We start from the raw sequence: 11,254 nt of genomic DNA on the forward strand, positions 1-11,254 counted from the left end.
CATCTATCCTAAAACTGAGCACCACCATCTTGGCCACATGTCAATCATCATTATAAATGTTGCCCTTTTCTTTTGTTACACATAGTGAGAGGGAAACAAAATAGAGATTAGATTTAAGAATGTTGTGTTTGTAAAAGGTTGTGTTTGTGTGTAGTGTTGGTATTTGATTGCAGGAAGTTATTTCAACAGTAGAATTATTGAATAAATTCTTCTGTAAAACAAAACATATAACCTGAGTGAAGGCTATGAATTCTCTAGCGGGGAAGTGTATTGAACACAGAGCCTATGATAAAGGGAAATGAAATGCTGAATGCCTTCCCAGCTGTTTTTTCTCTGCAACAGCAAACCCATTAAGTCACCAAATGGCAGGTCATCAAGGAAGTTTGAGGGGTTGATTCATGATGCTGTGATGTGTCTGCACTTAGAATGGTAATTCTAGAATTGTTCAGTTGAGTCACTTTGTACTACAAATAGCAAAACAAAACAGCGTCCACGTACACCAGAATCACTAAAAACACTCTGGTATGTGAAATGAAAAGGAACCTATCTCTCCATATTGAGTGTGTATTATATATATATATATATATATATATATATATATATATATATATATATATATATATGGAAACAGTACTTTATTTTTTAGAAATAATCTTTCTATTATACTATTGTACTAGTGGTGGTGGGACATTCTGAAATTGTATCACATTTTCTAATACACCTTTTAAAAGGGTGCAAGTAACCTGGAAAAGAAATGTGCAGAACACCAGTGAGATCTTATTATCATGTGTTTTCTAAAAAACAAAGACCTCTCTAAAAAAAGGACCTAACTGTGAGCGGTGGAATTATATCATTTGCAATTATAAGTTTATACATACAGCTTTCGGAATCTTTCATATTGCCATGTCTTACTTGTCTGCTGCTTCCATCATCATCATCATCATCATCATCATTTAGTTTCAGCAAATATATGGACATAAAAGGTACAAAACCATCACAACTACATGTGTTTTGTTTGTATTTTATTTAGTTGTTCCTGGATAGTGAGATTCTGGAATACTATGGCAGATTTTGGAGATAGAGGGCATATCTTATTCATTGTGTAAAATGTGTTTTAGATAGATCACAAGTTACTAGCCAGCAAAGTACACAGGTATTATATATGCAGGCCTCTGAAACTAATGAAAACCTCCATATTTCAGCTGTAGAGCCATTCTCATAAATTTGGATACTTGGAACAAAGCCTCCTTAGAATGTAACTGTGTATGCTGCTGCTCCATCTGTCGGTAGTAAAGGCTGTCCGTTAAAAAAAGAAACCAACATAAAATAGAAAATAGCTTGTTTTAATCTCTCAGACATTGTTCTGCATGACTGTGTACTGGACAGTATGTGATGTGTTTCCTGGCAAAGTCTGGAACTGTTCTATAAATATTCTTGAGTTCTCAGGTGTTATAAATCTTTCTAAGATGTCAGTTGGAGTAGATTTCCATTCCTTGCCATTCTGTCACGAGTAAGGAGGGGGGTGCCCGATATTCTTAATAACAAGATTATGTCACGGCTTTCAAATGGAAAGTGAGTGATGCTTTACTTTGGCTTCTCAGTTTCTTGATAAAGGTTACATTACATCCGGCACAGGCAATATGTGGGATATAGCTGGTGGTATGCCCATTGACCAGAATGCATACTGAAAAGGAGGATAACATTTGAAGTAGTTAATACAATAGGAAGTTCTGTTTTAGAGAGATTATGTTTCAGAAAGTCTGCAGTCAATCAATCAATCAATCAATCAATCAGAGATGTAGGATAAGCAGCTGATCACACTATCCTAAAAGAGAGAAGTAAGGAAAAAAGAGATAGATCTGGATGTTGTCAGCATAAACATGGCACAGAACGAAAGTAATCAAATCACTTAGTGTCACCATCAACCCACTGCCATCAGTCAAATACCCCATTTAATCATCCCTGCTTCTGTCAGTTACCATCTCCCTACTACAGTGTAACCATGTCCACAACGTCACTATATCCCTAGTCCAAGGTCACCATCTCCCCATGCCAATGTCACCATCTCACCAGTACACTCACTTAATCATACTCAATCTTGGTGGTTAAGTTTCTCCCCATGCCATGTAATGTTTCTTGCCTAATGAGAGCAGCCATGCATTTTTCCTCCATGGGCCTCTGATAATGCAATTTTTGTTAGTGAATGTAACTGGTCAAATGAGCCAGATGTGTTTGCTATTTATGTAAAAACATATATAGGAATGTCTTAAATGGACTACAGAGTTTATTTTTTTACATACTTTATAAAGGGAACACTATAGCGTTAGCAATACAGATATGGGCCCTAGTCATAAGTATTATTAAAAGGGAGGTTTATAGCAAATCTACTTAATATTTGCAACTAGTGACTAGAAAAGTCTAATCCTCATGGGACATTGGCATGTCCATCCCCCCATTGGGTAAGTATTTGGAGGCCCTTACCTGCCCTCAATAAGAGCCGACACAAGATCTTCCCCACTAAATATAATTATCAAGGCCCCCACCTGCCGCCAATGGGTGTACTGTCCACCCACAATTATGTATTTTAATTTCTGTAACTGGATGTCCAAGGTTGGGAGCTTTTTTTTAATACTGAACAGCAAAGGCTACTGCACATTAATTTAAAAAGTATAATGGGCACAGTGTGACTAAAAAATACCGTATATACTCGAGTATAAGCCGAGTTTTTCAGCACATTTTTTGTGCTGAAAAACCGGAACTCGGCTTATACTCGAGTCATAGTCTGTATTATGGCAATTTGCATTGCCATAATACAGACTGGGGGAGAGGGGGGCTGGCAGAGCTGTAACTTACCTTTCCTGCAGCTCCTGTCAGCTCTCTCCTCCTCCGCGCCGTCCGTTCAGCACCTCGGTCAGCTCCCACTGTAAGTCTCGCGAGAGCCGCGGCTCTCGCGAGACTTACAGTGTGAGCTTAAAGAGGGAGCTGCACGGACGGCGCGGAGGAGGAGAGAGCTGACAGGAGCTGCAGGAAAGGTAAGTTACAGCTCTGCCAGCCCCCCTCTCCCCCCACTGAACTACCAATGACACTGGACCACCAGGGAAGGAGCCCCCCTCCCTGGCCAGCTAGCAAGCAGGGAGGGGGGACGAAAATAATAATACAAATATTATTATTAATAATAATAATGAAAAAATATTTAAAAAAATAATAAAAAATAATAATAATAATTAAAAAAAATTATATAACAAAAAAAAATTAGTATTAAAATAATAAAAAAAATAATAAAAATGCCCACCCCCACCAAGGCTCTGCACACAGCATCACACACACAAGCACACTGCACTCATACACACACACTGCATCACACACACACACACAGCACTGCACTCTTACACACACACTGCACTCATACACACACACTGCACTCACACACACACACTGCACTCACACTGCACTCATACACACACACTGCACTCACACACACACACTGCACTCACACTGCACTCATATACACACACTGCATTCATACACTGCATTCATACACACACACACACACTGCACTCATACACACACACCACACTCATACACACACACTGCATTCATACACACTGCATTCATACACACACACCACACTCATACACACACACTGCATTCATACACACTGCACTCATATATACACACTGCACTCATACACACACACACTGCATTCATACACACACTGCAAATAAATATTCAATTAATATAATTTTTTTAGGATCTAATTTTATTTAGAGATTTACCAGTAGCTGCTGCATTTCCCACCCTAGTCTTATACTCGAGTCAATATGTTTTCCCAGTTTTTTGGGGTAAAATTAGGGGCCTCGGCTTATATTCGGGTCGGCTTATACTCGAGTATATACGGTAAGCTTAATCTGGGGACCTATATAAAGTGTCAGTTTTCTGCCCACAGTGATGTTGACTATCGTCACATAACCCTTCCTCCCCCAAAGGTAGACTAACCAGTGTAGCAAAGCTCTAGTACTGACAAGGACTTTTCTCTGCTGGATCCTGAGTACCTGGAACATGAGAACAAGGCGCTGTGAAGTGAAGTGAATAGCTCTTCTTCTCCCCAGTAACTGGATGATACAGAATTATGGGAGTAATTCTGCCATAGTATTCCAGAATCTCACTATCCAGGAACAACTAAATAAAATACAAACAAAACACATGTAGTTGTGATGGTTTTGTACCTTTTATGTCCATATATTTGCTGAAACTAAATGATGATGATGATGATGATGATGATGATGATGATGATGGAAGCAACAGACAAGTAAGACATGGCAACATGAAAGATTCTGAAAGCTGTATGTATAAACTTATAATTGCAAATGATATAATTCCACCGCTCACAGTTAGGTCCTTTTTTTAGAGAGGTCTTTGTTTTTTAGAAAACACATGATAATAAGATCTCACTGGTGTTCTGCAAATTTTTTTTCCAGGTTACTTGCACCCTTTTAAAAGGTGTATTGGAAAATGTGATACAATTTCATAATGTCCCATTCTCGGCTATTTATGAACAGACACCCAGCATGTGTTCTCCATTCAACACAATACAGACTTCTCTCAGGTATCCCTGTGTCTGGGAGATAATTGAGTCAAAAACTGCACTACAAGCATGATTTGTTTGTGCCAAGGACACAATATATTGTTTTTAGGGAGTGAATGCTCCCTCAGTCGGTAGTTCTTTTCACCCAAATGGCGTTCTTCTAACTTGTCTGGGAGCAGAATGGGCAGCTGTACAGACTTCACTGGGGTTCGCGGTATCACGTAACCGAAAAGAGTTCCATACGTTCGATCAGTGGCGTACATACCCGGTTCGCAGGGGTCGCGGCTGCGACCGGGCCCGGCCCACCAGGGGGCCCGGCCGCCCTGCGACCCGGTATGCACGCCAGTGGGGCCAGCCTCTTTTCCTGGGGGGCCCATGAGCTGGCCCTGGTGTCACCGGGCTGGAAGGCGCGCAAGGGAGCACTCTCCCCTGAGCGCTCTCTGCCCAGCTCCCTCACGCGCACCGCACTGATGCCGCAGCCGGAATATGATGTCATATTCCGGCTCCGGCATCAGTAAGCGGCGTGCGAGGGAGCTGAACAGGAGGATCTCAGTGCTCCCTCGCGCATCTGCAGGACCGGCCGCCCAGCACCACCACTGGACCCCAGGAAATCCCCTCAGCACTCCCAAAGATAGGGAGGCTGGGGATCACATTTTAAAAAAAAAAGATGTGTTTGTGTATGTGTGTTAGTGTTAGTGTTACTGTGTGTGTGTATGCTAGTGAGTGTCAGTGAGTGTGTTAGTTTTTGTGTGTGTGTTAGTTTGTGTGTGTCTTATTGAGTGTGTGTCTGCTAGTGAGTGTCAGTGTGTGTGTTAATTTGTGTGTGTCTGTTATTGAGTGTGCATCTGCTAGTGAGTGTCAGTGTGTGTGTTAGTTTGTGTGTCAGTAAGTGTGTGTCAGTGAGTGTGTTACTGTGTGTGTCTGTTACTGAATGTGTTAGTTAGTGTGTGTGTGTGTGTGTGTGTGTGTGTGTGTGTGTGTTAGTGAGTGTGTGTTTGTCAGTGAGAGTGTATGTTTTGTAAGTGAGTGTGGATATGTGTCTATCTGTCAGTGAGTGTGTATATATGTATGTCGCTGAGTGTGTCTCTGTCAGTAAATGTGTGTGTGTTTAAAACCCCTTCAGCACTTACCTTAATCCTGCGCCGGACTCCCTTGGCACTGGGGATCCCTCTGCCCCGATCCGCCTCTCAGCCCCGAATGCGCATGCGCGGCAAGAGCCGTGCGTGCCTTCAAACCGCCCATAGGAAAGCATTAGTCCATTTTCACAGTGAGAATCGCAGAAGCGCCTCTAGCGGCTGTCAGTGAGACAGTCACTAGAGGCTGGATTAGCTCTCAGTGAAACATAGTAGTTTCTCTGAAACTGCTATGTTTTCAGCTGCAGGGTTAAAACTAGGGGGACCTGGCACCCAGACCACTTCATTGAACTGATGTGATCTGGGTGTCTGTAGTGGTCCTTTAAGTGTGTGTGTATCTGCATGCACTGGCGTACATACCGCGGTGACAGGTATATCACCCCTGCGACCAGGTGCCCCTGCAACCAGGTGCCCGCCGCCATGTGTTGCACCCCCGGCCCATGCAGAGTAAGCATGCGTGGGGGGTGCACGGATCAATTTTAGCACTGGGGCCCCAAGGGTCGTGTGTACGCCACTGCGTTCGATGACCATGTACTGCTGCCTGCATTCGGGAGACAAAATGGTGACCATGCTCTAGAGCACGTGTATTCAGTTATACGAATATCGGCCACCCAGGGAAAGCCCTTGAGCTAATTACTCTTTTGAAGTTAAGCCAGGGAGTGGTCAGGGTGGGGGGTATAAAAAAGGGAACACTCATCTTCATTCGGAATACAAACAAATGGGAGTACGGACAACCGAACAGAGAGGGAACAAGTCTGTTACAACCAGGTACCAGACTTCAAGTCAGTCTTTTAGTAGGGTAACCAGTCCCATGCTGGCTGCCTCCTTGACAATGCCCCAAATTATAGCTGTGATCTGTCGCAGGGGGTTTGAGCTACATCAGATTGAAGTTTCAGTGGGTTGTTCCTTTCCACTCGGCAGATCCACACAGTTTCTAAGTTTGTCCTGGTTGGGGGTATGGACCCCACATAGCAGATCAGCCCTTGGAAGTCTGGTTTGGGAAGGCCAGACTGGGCTTCCTGGTCCCCTAACAAGTAAAGAGTGACTTAGACATAAGAGTCTTGGGATCATAAGGACTTGGGAGTGGAGAAAATCAGTTCCTGTGAATCTACCATGGCTTCCGCCTCCCAAACTCAGACCTACCCCCATATGACCTCACTCTTAGGGGGCCACCGTGACACCCACACACCCCAACATCAAACCTGGAACCCTGGATCACTGTGTCTCCAGCCCAGGATAATTCCCATCACAGGCATTCAAAGATTAAAACACCATAATTTGACATGAACCATCTATTAATTATGTTACTGGACAGAAATTCTTATAAATAGCTCTACGTGTTAAGATAAAAAACATAAAGTTAAACTAACATTGATTGATTGATTGATTGATTTCATTTAAAATAGATTGACTGTGAATTGTCTATAAGAAGTGAAGTTAACTTTTTACTTGTCTGAAAAAAGTAAAACTCAGCACTGGAACTAATTTCAGGAGTGCTTCCAAAATGGAAAAAAAAATGTTCTCGATTCCAAAAAAGCATCTGTATGTTTCTGTGGAATGACACGCTATAATAACAATAACAATAGCAATAAGCCAGAAAAACAATCAGTCAACAGCACAACAGCTCTTGGTGAAAATACCACTCTTCTCCACTGAGTATGCTGACTTGTATACTTTGCACAGTTCTGTTAACAAAATTGTTGCCAGAAAGCAGTTTGTATTGCCTCTTCATAAAATTAATTATACTATTATAGCCCACTGACATGCCATCTTCAGTATAAACAAATGCAACCCTTTTTAATACTGAAATGTACCATTCCCCTTTGTATTCAGCGATTGAACATTTTTGTTTGATTTAGTTCCAAGCATCAGGGTCATCTGGACATCTCCTATCTTATTAACATTTCAACCTCATTAAAGATTGGATCAACTATTAACCCATTACCCAGAGTGCAAAGGTCTGGGGTTCTGTGAGCCACCAAGTATTACCCAATTTACTTTATTTTTCATGTATCCAGCACTATTGACAATAAACACAATGTAGAACTTAGTTTTATTTATTCTAATGTAATTTAATAAATGTTCAGCTGACTGATTCTGCTGTTAGTTGACCACCTGGAGTGGACACAATTCCATCACTAAATCAGAAATGACTTGCATCGAGTAGTTTTGAGTAGTCATCCACATGCTAGAGTTCTTTCTTGATCATTTTAAGAAATTTCACCTGGATAGAGGGAGGATTTTTTTTTTTTAATTGCCTCTTAAATGCTGCCTCGAAAGTCTGCCAAAGTGCACCACATTTTTTAATACAAATTTGACACAGTGTACTCATACATCTTTTTGCTGCTGTTGAAGCTACTGAAAGGTCAGATATCAGGGGGATAAAAGCAATTTCTGAGGTTGGTCAACCTCATAATGAGCTGACCTGTATTCATGAATTCCAGCTTGGTGCTAAATAAATAAATAAATAATAATGATAAGGAAGAAATGGGACTTTTAAGACAAGGAGGTATGTGAGGGTCCAGAGTGAATCAGAAGTAAACAAGGGAAGTGATCTAAAGCAGATAATATCACTAAAAAAACAGAACTCTTCTGTAAAGTAAAGCTGGGGTTTGAAAAGGGCAAAAGAATGTGTTGAATAATGACAGAGTCAGTAGTAAAACAGTGAATTGTCGAGGGTGATTGGAGGCCGGGTGTTACATTAAAGGGACACTATAGTCACCCAAAAAACATTAGCTTAATATAGCACTTTTAGTATATAGCTCGTGCCTCTGATGTCTCACTGCTCAATTCTCTGTTATTGAGGGCTTAGATCACTTTTAGTTTTGTCCATGCAGCCCTAGCCACACCTCCCCTGACTGTGACTAATAGAGCCTGCATGAAACAAAAAAAGTTTCACTTTCAATCAGATGTAACTGACTTTAAAAGTTTTTATCTCTTGCTCTGTAAATTTAATTTTAATCACACACAGGAGGCTCATTCAAGGTCTAGCAAGCTATTAACAGAGCAGGGGATAAGAAATTTCAAATTACACAGAATTTTCAGTAAAGGAAGTGTAAACATTAGATGTCTCTTTACAGGAAGTGTTTAGAAAAGCTGTGTAAGTCACATACAAGGAGGTGTGGCTGTATGACTGCACAAACAAAGTGATTTAACTACTAAATAGCAGAGCAGAGAAATGATCAGTAAGACTGCAAGGGCATGATATATAAACTAAAATGGCTTCCTTAAGCTAAAATTGTTTTGGTGACTATAGTATCCCTTTAATACAGCACTCTAAAAATTTTCAGAGCCCCTGGACACTGTTGCAAAATCTAATGTTTTTATTTTAACAATTTGAAAACTTTTCCCTCGATTTGTTAGAGGCCGGTGTTAAAAATGTTCAACACCTAGTCACATGAAAATGGCCTTTACTATTGTCCATATGTAATCAGTTCTGCTGGCATAGAAAACTCTCCAAACGAATTGAAAACTCCCAAAGAGAAACACAGAAATAGCAACAGATAATTGTATTAAAGGGACACTGTAGGCACCTAGACCACTACAGCTCATTGAAGTGGTCTGGGTGCATTGTCTCTTAACCCTGCAATAGTAATTATTAAAGTTATTAAGAAACTGCAGTAATTACTATCCAGGGTTAATCCCACCTCTAGTGACTGTCTACCACTTCTAGAAGTTGTGTCCTGGATTGAAACAGACCTTTGGTCTGTTATCTGATGCTGGAAGTCCTCACGCTCTGCATGAGGACCTCCAGCTTCAGATTTTTCCCCATAAGGAAGCATTGAATAATGCTTTCCTATGGGGAAATCCTAACGCGAGCACAGCCATTGCAGGAGCGTGGGCGGAGCCTGACCCAGAGCCAAGTGGCATCGACACTGGATTCAGGTAAGTGACTGAAGGGGTTACCTTAATTAGAGAGACTGAGTAACTTATGTGCAGAAATTGGACACATTTACGCCGGAAATCTTACTCCTGACCTAGACAGCTTGCGTATCTACATACGTGTTACTACTTTTCACCAACTATTCGTACTTGCAAAACTACCTGTGACTACTTTTAGCAAGTAGGGCCTGTTTAATGCCTCCTAATTTCATGAGCAGTGACAGAGAGTTACCAACAGCTGCTACTGAGAATCCAGTCATTAACAGCACCAATTATCGTCGATAGAAATAATTTAGTAACGAGTTCCAACCCTGAAGTTTGTTTTATCGACTCCTGCTAAGCCTCTAAATTGACTAACTGATAACACACATGTAATTTCGCTGTTGGTAAAGGAGTGACACCAGATTGTCAATTTCCCATAGAGCTGGTCAGGCGTATCTAATATCATCGCTAATTTGAAGGCTTTATGGCAGGAATCTGTTATGCTGGAGCTTTACATTGATGCTACTTTCCATTTCCATTGATCAGACTAGCAGGTATCATGGATATTCCAAAAGAAAATGCAATTGTGAATCTTTTTCTTAATAACACTAGTTTTTACGTGCTTTTATAGATTGTTAATTTAGATAGGTTACATAGAAAAATGTGTCACATTGAGAACTTACTCTTAATACCCCACCAATTAGAGTAATTGCAGCATTTCAATGTATGCCTGTGCCTAACTATTATTTATTCACGCCACTATTTGTGGTCTCTGAGTTAAACACTATGCTCTATTTTAACCTACGGGTCTGGAGTATATCATTAGAGAGATGCTCTGCAGATTTCTAAGTCTTGAATTTACTAGAGTAAATGCTTTGCAGGTTACAGTGGCTTGGCAAAGGTGGCATGTCTCAGCTAATATAAGAGACAGTTGTCACACAATTAGTTATAATATGATATGATATGTTTTATTTCTGTGTCTAGAAATGTCTAGATATCATCAGAATGATCTTCCAAAGCAATATTCTCCAATATCCAGCCAGGTCAGAACCCGTGGATGTCACAGTCCTGATTTAGAGGGTGAGGCAGACCCCTGTGCTGACTGACTCATTCAGACCAGGACAGTCTGTATTCCAGGCACAGCTGACATCCCCTGGGAGGAGGATCAAGGGGCAGCTGTCTAACTCACTCGCCTGATAACCACTTCACTGCCTGTTCAATGTAGTACTGTTTACCCTTAAAGGGATAATGTAGCAGCAAGTACAATAACCTGAGAGGTGAGCAACCCAAAGCATCTAAGCTTGATTGACAATCGTAGAACACTCTCCACCGGAGGGAGGAGGAGCTGGGGGCAATCAAATGTACTGGGTGACAAATGAGCATATACTATTTATTTTAAGTTGTAATCACTGTCTGAAAGTCCAGTCCAGCTCTGTGATATATATATAATAAATCATATGATAATCATGGTAGTGATTTCATATGGTGTTGACATGGCTGAAAAGTAAAATGAGATGGTATATTGTTTGATGGGCTGAAACTCAAGAGATTGAGACTACAAAAGAGTTAAAGGGGGGGGTCAGTATCATTCGGGAGATATCCTACTACACATACCACAAATTTTCTTTATCAGCTGTCAAATTCAGGGAACCTTCCGGAAATATACCATCCC

This window comes from Pelobates fuscus, chromosome 3 (assembly GCF_036172605.1).
Source record: "Pelobates fuscus isolate aPelFus1 chromosome 3, aPelFus1.pri, whole genome shotgun sequence".
Taxonomy (NCBI): Eukaryota; Metazoa; Chordata; class Amphibia; order Anura; family Pelobatidae; genus Pelobates; species Pelobates fuscus.